Consider the following 8577-nt stretch of genomic DNA (forward strand, 5'->3'; position numbering starts at 1 on the left):
ACACGAACACATGGAAACTGAACAACCTACTTCTGAATGACTTCTTCACTACTGAAGAAATTAAGGCTGAAATAAAAAAATTTATGGAAACAAATGATAATGAGTACACAAGTGTCCAGAATCTGTGGGACACACCAAAAGCAGTCATAAGAGGGAAATTCATAGCTATTAGTGAGCATAAGAAAAGGATGGAAAGATGGCAAGTAGATAACTTATCATCATGCCTCAGAGAATTGGAAAAACAACAACAAACAAACCCCCAAAATGCCAGACGAAAAGAAATAATAAAGGTTCGATCAGAAATAAATGAAATAGAAAATAAACGAACCATACAGAAAATAAATGAAAGCAAAAGCTGGTTCTTTGAAAAGATTAACAAGACAAAGATTAACAAAAAGATTAACAAAGATTAAAGACACACCATTGGCTAGACTGATCAAGAAGAAGAAAGAAAGAAACCAGATTAATCAAATTTGTGATGAAACAGTCAATATTACCACTGACATAGCGGAAATACAAGATATCATTAGAGGATATTATGAGCGACTTTACACCAACAAACAAGATAACCTGGAGGAGATGGGCAAATTCCTGGATTCATATAATCTTGCAGTGTTTATTGTAGCACTGTTTACAATAGCCAAGATAAGAAATCACCATCAGTATCCATTTACAGATGAATGGATAAAGAATATGTGATATATGAAAGGAGACTTCAAAAAGTATGTGGATAACTGGAATTAAAGTACATGTTTTCTTTGGTTAAAAAATGTTGGGACCAGCAGTTGGTGTAATGGCTATGTTACTGAACTTCCATGTAGCTGACCGCGGTTCGAGTCCCAGACCCAGTTTCTTAAATTCACGCCGGGTGTGTGTGTGTGTGTGCATGCCCAAGATCCTGAGAGGAGAATGGAGGAGAAGGGATTGTGGCATGGTCATCCCACCTGGGGGGTGATTTCTCACTTTCTGTTTCCCCGTCTCTCTCTGTCTTTCTGGCGAGCGCACGTGCCATATAGCAAAAACCTTTCAAATATATATATATATATATTTATACCAAATGAATTTCCCTATCCTGAGTTAATTTTTTAAAGTTCCACAAGAAAGTGGGATCACATGGATTTTATTTTATTTTTGTCATTACTATTGTTGACACAATCATTGTACATACTTATGGGACATATTGTGATGTTTTAGTATAAGAATACGATATGCAATGATCAAATCAGGGTGAATAGCATATCCTTCATCCCAAGCTTGTCATTTCGTGTATGTTGTGTGTTGGGGACATTTAAAGTCCTCTCTTTTAGCTAAGAAAAGAGTATTATTAGTTATACATTAAATTATTATTGACTGTTGTTGCCCTACTGTGCTATATAACGAAAGAACTTGTTCCTATTGTCTATTTATAATTCTGTATCTATTAACCAACAACCCCCACAGTCCCAAAATCTAGTAAAATCTTTGTTTTTTTCTCTATTGCAAATCATGCCTCTCTTCTTCTATGAAGTCATTTTTTTTCATTTCCACATATGAATGACAATATGTATATATATTTATGTATGCATCTATGTGTGTATATGTATTTGTGTGTATGTACATAAACATACATACATATATGTGTATGTGTATATACACAGTTTCATTTATACACACACACACACTCAAACACATGCAATGCAATACTATTCAACCAATAAAAGAATTAAATAATTAAATATTGTTATGTGAGGCATCCTGGGTGAGACTGGAGGACATTATGGTAAATGAAATAAGTCAAGTATGGAAAAAAGAAAAATTTAATTCATGGAAGTGGTAGAATAATGTTTCCCAAAGACTAAAGGAAAGGTTGGGAGTAGGCAATTATTGGTAAAAGGTACAAAGTTTCAGATAGGAGGAATAATTTTTGAAATCCATTGCATAGAAGATCAACAATAGTAATGTAATATATATTTCAAAATAACGAGAGTAAATTTCAAAAGTCTTACTACAAAGAGTGATAAGTAATCAAAATTATTTGTTAATTCATTTTATTTAATAATTTTACATTGTTTATATGTATATCAAAACATCACATTGTTCTTCATAAACATAAGCAATTATGATTTGATAAAAACAAAAAAAATTAAATATGAGTTATAAAAGAACAGACCTGGATGTATTGCTGCTTAAGCACAGTCTCTCAGAGCAGAGTAGACTGTTGATCTTACACCGGGATTATAGCAGTATGGAGTTCAGGGTCTGGCCGACTTTCAAAGGTGCAAGCGAGTTGATATCTATATTGTAGTAGCATGATTACTCAGGAGTTGATTTGTTGGCACTTGAGGTATGTTGCATTTTCAAGTGAGTCTGTCCCTGACTAGTTGACTTTCAGCAGCAGGTTGCTGTTACTCTTTGGTTGATTTGGAAAGCGCATTTACTGAGGGCATTTATTGTTCGTATAATTAACAAATTTCAAATGAATTCAGGTGTCTACTGGTTACCATGGTTACAGAACAATCTGTCTCAGAAAAAGCTCGTGACAACTTTTAATTCTCAATTCTTCCTTTTGTTTCTCATCTTCTGGTGCTACAGAGAAGATCATCAAGGATTCTCCAGATCTTAACCAGCAATTGCTTCAAGATTTGGTTTGAAAAGATCTGATTTTTAGATTGAGCACTGATCAATATCTGAAATTGAGTTTATTCTGTGTTTGCCTTGAATCTTTTAAGTCATCTGTCAGGAAAAGGTCTGTGTTGAAGTATTTACAAATCTGGACAACAGACATTGAACAACTGTGAGACAAATAAATATAAATAGGTGTATTTAAGAAGAGATTAGAAGATTTTACAGAACTCGACTAAATTAAAGAAACAGTTCCCAATCATTCCCTGTATCCATCTTAAATAACCTGGCTGCCTTTTATTTTAGCTGAAATACAGATTGTTACACCTTCGCTAATGGTTTAATTCAGTCCTACTTGAATTGTCAGCGTGAGCATATCCTTCCCCAGTTGGTCAAAACAAAGTGCATGTGTGTAATCGCTTTGCAGTTGTAGGGTTCAATATGTGTTCACTACATCAACCTATCTGCTTGCAATATTTACAAACTATATGTCTAACAAGAGATTAATAACAAAACTATACAAGTAATTCATACACCTTGGCAGCGAATACAAATAATCTGAATTGTTTATATCCTTCCATATTATTTGTTTGATTATTCAGTTATTGAGATTTATTGAATCTCTCATTATGTTTAGGTATTTCTTTCTCTTTGTATTTTATTTAGAATTTATAAGTGTAGAATTTATATCTTCCTTTAAATAATGTTTTATCTTTAAATCTAATAGTAATATAATTGTACCAGGTTTGTTTGTATTACTATATTCCTGGTTATTTTCTTATATTCTTTAAGTTTCAAATGTTCATGTCTTTATGTTTTAGATATAGTTGAAATTTTATTTTTAAAAATTGCTTTTATCTTGGTGACCAGCAATTGGCATAATGGTTATGTTGCTGGACTTGCACGTAGTCAATCACGGTTTGAGTCCTGGATCCAGTGACTTAAAACTCACCCTGGGCTCATGTGCATGCTCGCCCAAAATTCTGAGAGGAGAATGGAGAAGGGACTGTAGTATGGCAGTCCCCCTTGGGGAGTGATGTCTTGCTTTCTGTCTGTCTGTCTCTGTCTCTCCAGTGAGCACATGCACCCTATAACAAAAATTTCTCTTAAAAAAATGCTTTTATAGCTTTGCGCAGTGGCAGTATCGTAGCCAATGAGGTTTATCCGAGGCGCGATTATTGCTAATTGAAAAAAATGCTTTTATCTCTTTTATGAGTGAGAGATACAGAGACAGAGAGATAAAAAGACAGAAACAGCAACTCCAACAGGATCTTGATGTCACAATCTACCCCAAGCTTTAGTCATCCCCAGATCATGAGCATGTAAGTGCCCAGTGTACTCAGGGAGGACTCTGAATATAAACCCAGAACCTTTCCATATGGGCCAGCCTCAGAACACTGCATTTTTTTTAAGAGAGGTTTTTTTGCTACAGAGCACGTGTGCTCACCAGAAAGACAGAGACAGAAAGACAGAAAATAAGAAATCTTCCCCCAGGGGGATGGCCATGCCGCAATCCCTTCTCCTCCATTTCTCCTCTTGGGATCTTGGGCACGCACATACCCGCACCTGGTGTAAGTTCAAGCCACTGGGTCCAGGACTTGAACCCTGGTCAACTACATGGGAGTCCAGCAACATAACCATTACGCCAACTGCTGGTCCCAGAACATTGCATTTTACCACTGTGTCAGTTCTGAGATTTTAAAATTGAATCTGACAGCCTCAGTTTTCTAATTATTGAACTTAACTTCTTTGTGATTGCTAACTTGTTTCAGTTAATTCTCCCATTTTGTTTTGTGCTTTCTTCTTACCCTTCTTCGGTATATTTTCTATTTTTTTCTTTCTTGTCTGCTGTTAGAATGTTATTGTTTTGTTTATTCTCTTTTCTCTCTCTCCTGGACCAAAAGATATATACAAAATTTCTTTATCTTTAATGTTTGATCTCAACATTATAACATTGGTCTAAAGTTAATACATATTTATACAGTTGTCATGAATAATTTAACAATAAATAGATAAATATAATTCTACTACAGAATAGTATTTTAGCTACTTGTTGTTTTGTATCCTTAATATGATGATTATTTACATGTACTCGCCAGTCTTCAAACCTCTTAACTTATTATTCCTACTTGCACATCATTAACTTGTTTATATGCCTACCATTCATCATTACAACTACTGTGCAAAATCTGCTGTAAGACTGTCATTCTTTCGTAGATAATCTGTTTTTCTTTCCTGGTTGCTTTCACAATCTCAGTTTCACTATATCTAGTGAGTATTCTTCTATCCTTTTCAAGAAATCCTCCTTAGAACTTGTAGTGTATCCTGAATCTGAAGGTCAATTCTGGAAAACTCTCGGCCATTATCTCCTTAAATACTATTTCTTTTCCAATCATCTTTAATCTATACTAAAATCTTATTAGTAGAGAGACTTATTAATCCTGATAGGCTTTTTTGCTCTATGTTTTCTTTTTTCTTTTTTTGAGAGGTTTTTTCGCTATAGGGCCCATGCGCTCGACAGACAGAAAGAGACATAGAGACAGAAAGCGAGAAATCACCCCCCAGGGGGGATGGTCACGCCGCAATCCCTTCTCCATTCTCCTCTCAGGATCTTGGGCACGCACGCACATGCACCCGGCGTGAGTTTTAAGCCACCGGGTCCAGGATGAGAACCACGGTCGACTATGTGGTAGTCCAGCGACATAGCCATTACGCTAACTGCTGGCTCCCGCTCTATGTTTTCTTTTGTCTACTTTTTCATCTTTTCAGTGTTTTAAGTAATTTGCACATATCTATATTCTAGACACTGTTTTATTCTTCAGTTGTTTACTTTGTTATTTAATTCAATTAGTGGAATTCTTAAGTGATTACATTTTCAATTCTTTCAGAAGGAAATTATGTGTCAAAAGTTTACTAATACAACCTTTTTATGACAGGTACTAATGTATTATCTACTATATACAATGTGATTTTTCAGTGTAATGATACAATGTGTGTTGATCATATCAGGTCAATAAATATATCCATCATCTTAGCCATTTGCCATGACTTTATGTTTGAAAAGTTTGAAATCCTCTTTTTCTACTTACTCTGAGAAATAAAATAAATTGTTATGAACTATATTCACCCTCTTGTATCTTACAACATTAAATATTGTTCCTCTTATCTATCTCTAATTTTATGTCCATTAATCAACATCCCTCTATCCTTTCCAATCTATAGCAGTCATTCAGCTTTCCTTTTATGGGGTCGTTTTTTTAAATTTTCATGTCTAAGTGAGAGCATTCAATATTTCTATTTTTGTGCCTAGCTAATTTTACTTAACATAATGTCCTCTAGACTTTCTCTGGTTGCCTCAAATAACAGGATTTAATTATTTTTAATAGCTGAATTGTTTTACACTGTGTGTATACATCACATTTTTATTATCTATTCATCCATTGAGGGACACTTAGGTTGATTCCATATCTGGGCTATTGTGGCTAGTGCTACAGTAAAGATCCGAGTGCAGATATCTATGATATACTGGTCTTCTTTCCTTTTGACACATGACTACTAATGGGATTGCGGGATTATATGGCAGTTTTAGTTTTAGTTTTTTTGAGGAAACTCCATACTGCTTTTCACAATGGCTGTACTGATTTTACATTTCCTCCTTTTTTGAAATGTATTCTTTTTATCATTATCATTATTACTTTAATTTTCATTTAATCACTGTACATTTTTACAGTGTACAACGTGGCTTTTCCCACCATGAATACAGTGCATATTAGTCAAGTCAAAGACATGACCATATACATTATCATCAGCAGACTTTTCATTTTTGTGCTATTAAATGTACTGTTTTTCCCAATCCCCTCCTTCCCACCGTATTACCCATACCTTACTGCCCCCCAAACACTATCTCTAGTATCTAGTTGCCCTCCCTGCTACTGTAACTTCTAGTCTCTCAATAACTGCTATACTGTGCAGATATTCAGCATATATATTGAGTGGAGACATACAATGCCTGTCTTCCATAGCCTCACTTGCTTCATTTAGCATTAAATCCTCTATATTTGTGTACTTTCTATCAAATGTCAAGGTCTCATTTTGTTTTTATGACTGAGTAATATTCCACAGAGTACCTGTCCCACATTTTTCCAATCTATTTGCCTATTCTTGGACATTTGGGTTGATTCCATGTCCTAGCAGTTGTAAATAATGCTGCAATAAATGTGGGTGTGCAAGTGTTTTTCCAGCTGATGATTTTCATGTCTTCTGGAGACATACCTAAGAGTAGAATTACTGGGTTGTATGGCAATTCTGTTTGTAAGTTTCTGAGGAACTGCCATATTGTTCTCCCCACGGTGGTACTAATTTGTATTCCCATGAACAGTGTGGGAGAGTTCTCTTTTCTCTTCAGCCTCATCAGCACTTAGCAGTCTTTATTTTTTTTAATCTTAGCTATTCTGACCAGTTAAGTTGTATCTCATTGTGGTTTTGATTAGCATTCCGTTTATGAGAAGAGATGTAGAGCACGTTTTCATATAACTTTTGGTCATTTGTATGTCTCTCTTGGAGACTTGTCTGTTCAGTTCATTTGTTCATCTTTTAATTGGATTGATTATTTTTCTTTTGTAGGTAAGCTGCTTGGGTTGCTGGTATATTCTGGTTATCATTCTCTTATCCGAGGCATAGTTTGAAAATGCAGTCTCTCATTTTGAGGGTTGTCTTCTCACTCTAATTATTGTTTCTTTTGCTGTGTAGAACTTTTTATCCTAACATAGTTCCACTGAACTATTGTCTGTCCATTGGGCATTTTCTTTAAGAAGTCTTTGGAATCAGTGTCTCCACTAATTTACATTTCTACCAGCAGTATAAGAGAGTTCCCCTTTATCTGCATCCTCACCAGCATTTGCTATTTGTTGCCTTTTTGATAATAGTTGTTCTAATTGGAATGAGATGACAACTTTAAAAGGAGACTCATATTTTTTATTTAATCTTTTTCTTTGTAAAAAAATGAAATCACTCCAACTCCACAGGTGCCACATTATAGGTGACAGTACATATGTGCCAAATAAAATGATTAATTAGCAAACTTAATGTCATTTCATAGTGATTAATTGAACCATTTGCTACATTTTACACCTAAGAGGTCACCAAAGTGACTCTTCTTGGATTTTTCTGCTTGTGTCTTCATTTCTTCAGCTTTCCTCTGAAAAGTATTCCCAAGGCACTGTTCTAGCACCAATACTTGTCTCTAACATGCTTCCCAGCCACTTCTTTGTCTTTGTTTTCTTCCACCACATCACCATAGCAACATAGCATACATTTCCAATCTTTCTCTGTTAAATGGGTATTTGCTGAACACCTGGATGCCTGGCACTGTTTTAAGGCCTAAGACACCAAGAGTGATGAAAATGAGTGCTCTCACCCAATGTCATAAAACTTCTCCAGGGGAGACAAATCAAAAAAATACACATAAATATAAATTATATTGGTAAGTAAAAATAAAAGCTGAGGTTTGCATGTGGCATGGTGATTGGGGTGCTGGATTCGTACATGGCCAAATGTGGTTCAAGTCCTGGACCTAGCTGTATGATTTCTCACTTTTCCTTTTTCTCTCTGTCTCTCTCTGGTCAAATTGGAAAAATAATAATAAATAAAGTTAAATAAATAATTCTTTAAAAATAAGTAAATAAAAGCTATAGTGAAAATAAGCCATTGATAGAGTATCAAGTTCTTGTATGTTATTTGAGATTTTCAAAAAGACCTTTCTGAGGAGGTAATATTGAGACAAAAATCTGAATGGAGTGAGAAAATAAGTCAAGAAAATATCTTCAAAAGAGAATTAGAAGCTGAGTAACAGCAAGGACAAGGACCTGAAGGGAGTACACAGTTGGTGACTCTAAAAGACAGAGAAGAGGCCAGTGTGGATGGAGCATGGAAGCTGGGGAGGGAGAAGAAATGATATTGGAGAGGGAATCTGGGACC

The 8577-nt window shown here is 35.1% G+C and overlaps 1 pseudogene; it reads left to right on the forward strand.

The window, feature by feature from the left end:
- The first annotated feature begins 3725 nt into the window (after window positions 1-3725).
- On the forward strand, window positions 3726-3848 carry LOC114006168 (uncharacterized; annotated as a pseudogene).
- The last annotated feature ends 4729 nt before the right edge of the window (window positions 3849-8577 follow it).

Source organism: Tupaia chinensis, unplaced genomic scaffold, assembly GCF_000334495.1.
Source record: "Tupaia chinensis unplaced genomic scaffold, TupChi_1.0 Scaffold145870_1, whole genome shotgun sequence".
Taxonomy (NCBI): Eukaryota; Metazoa; Chordata; class Mammalia; order Scandentia; family Tupaiidae; genus Tupaia; species Tupaia belangeri.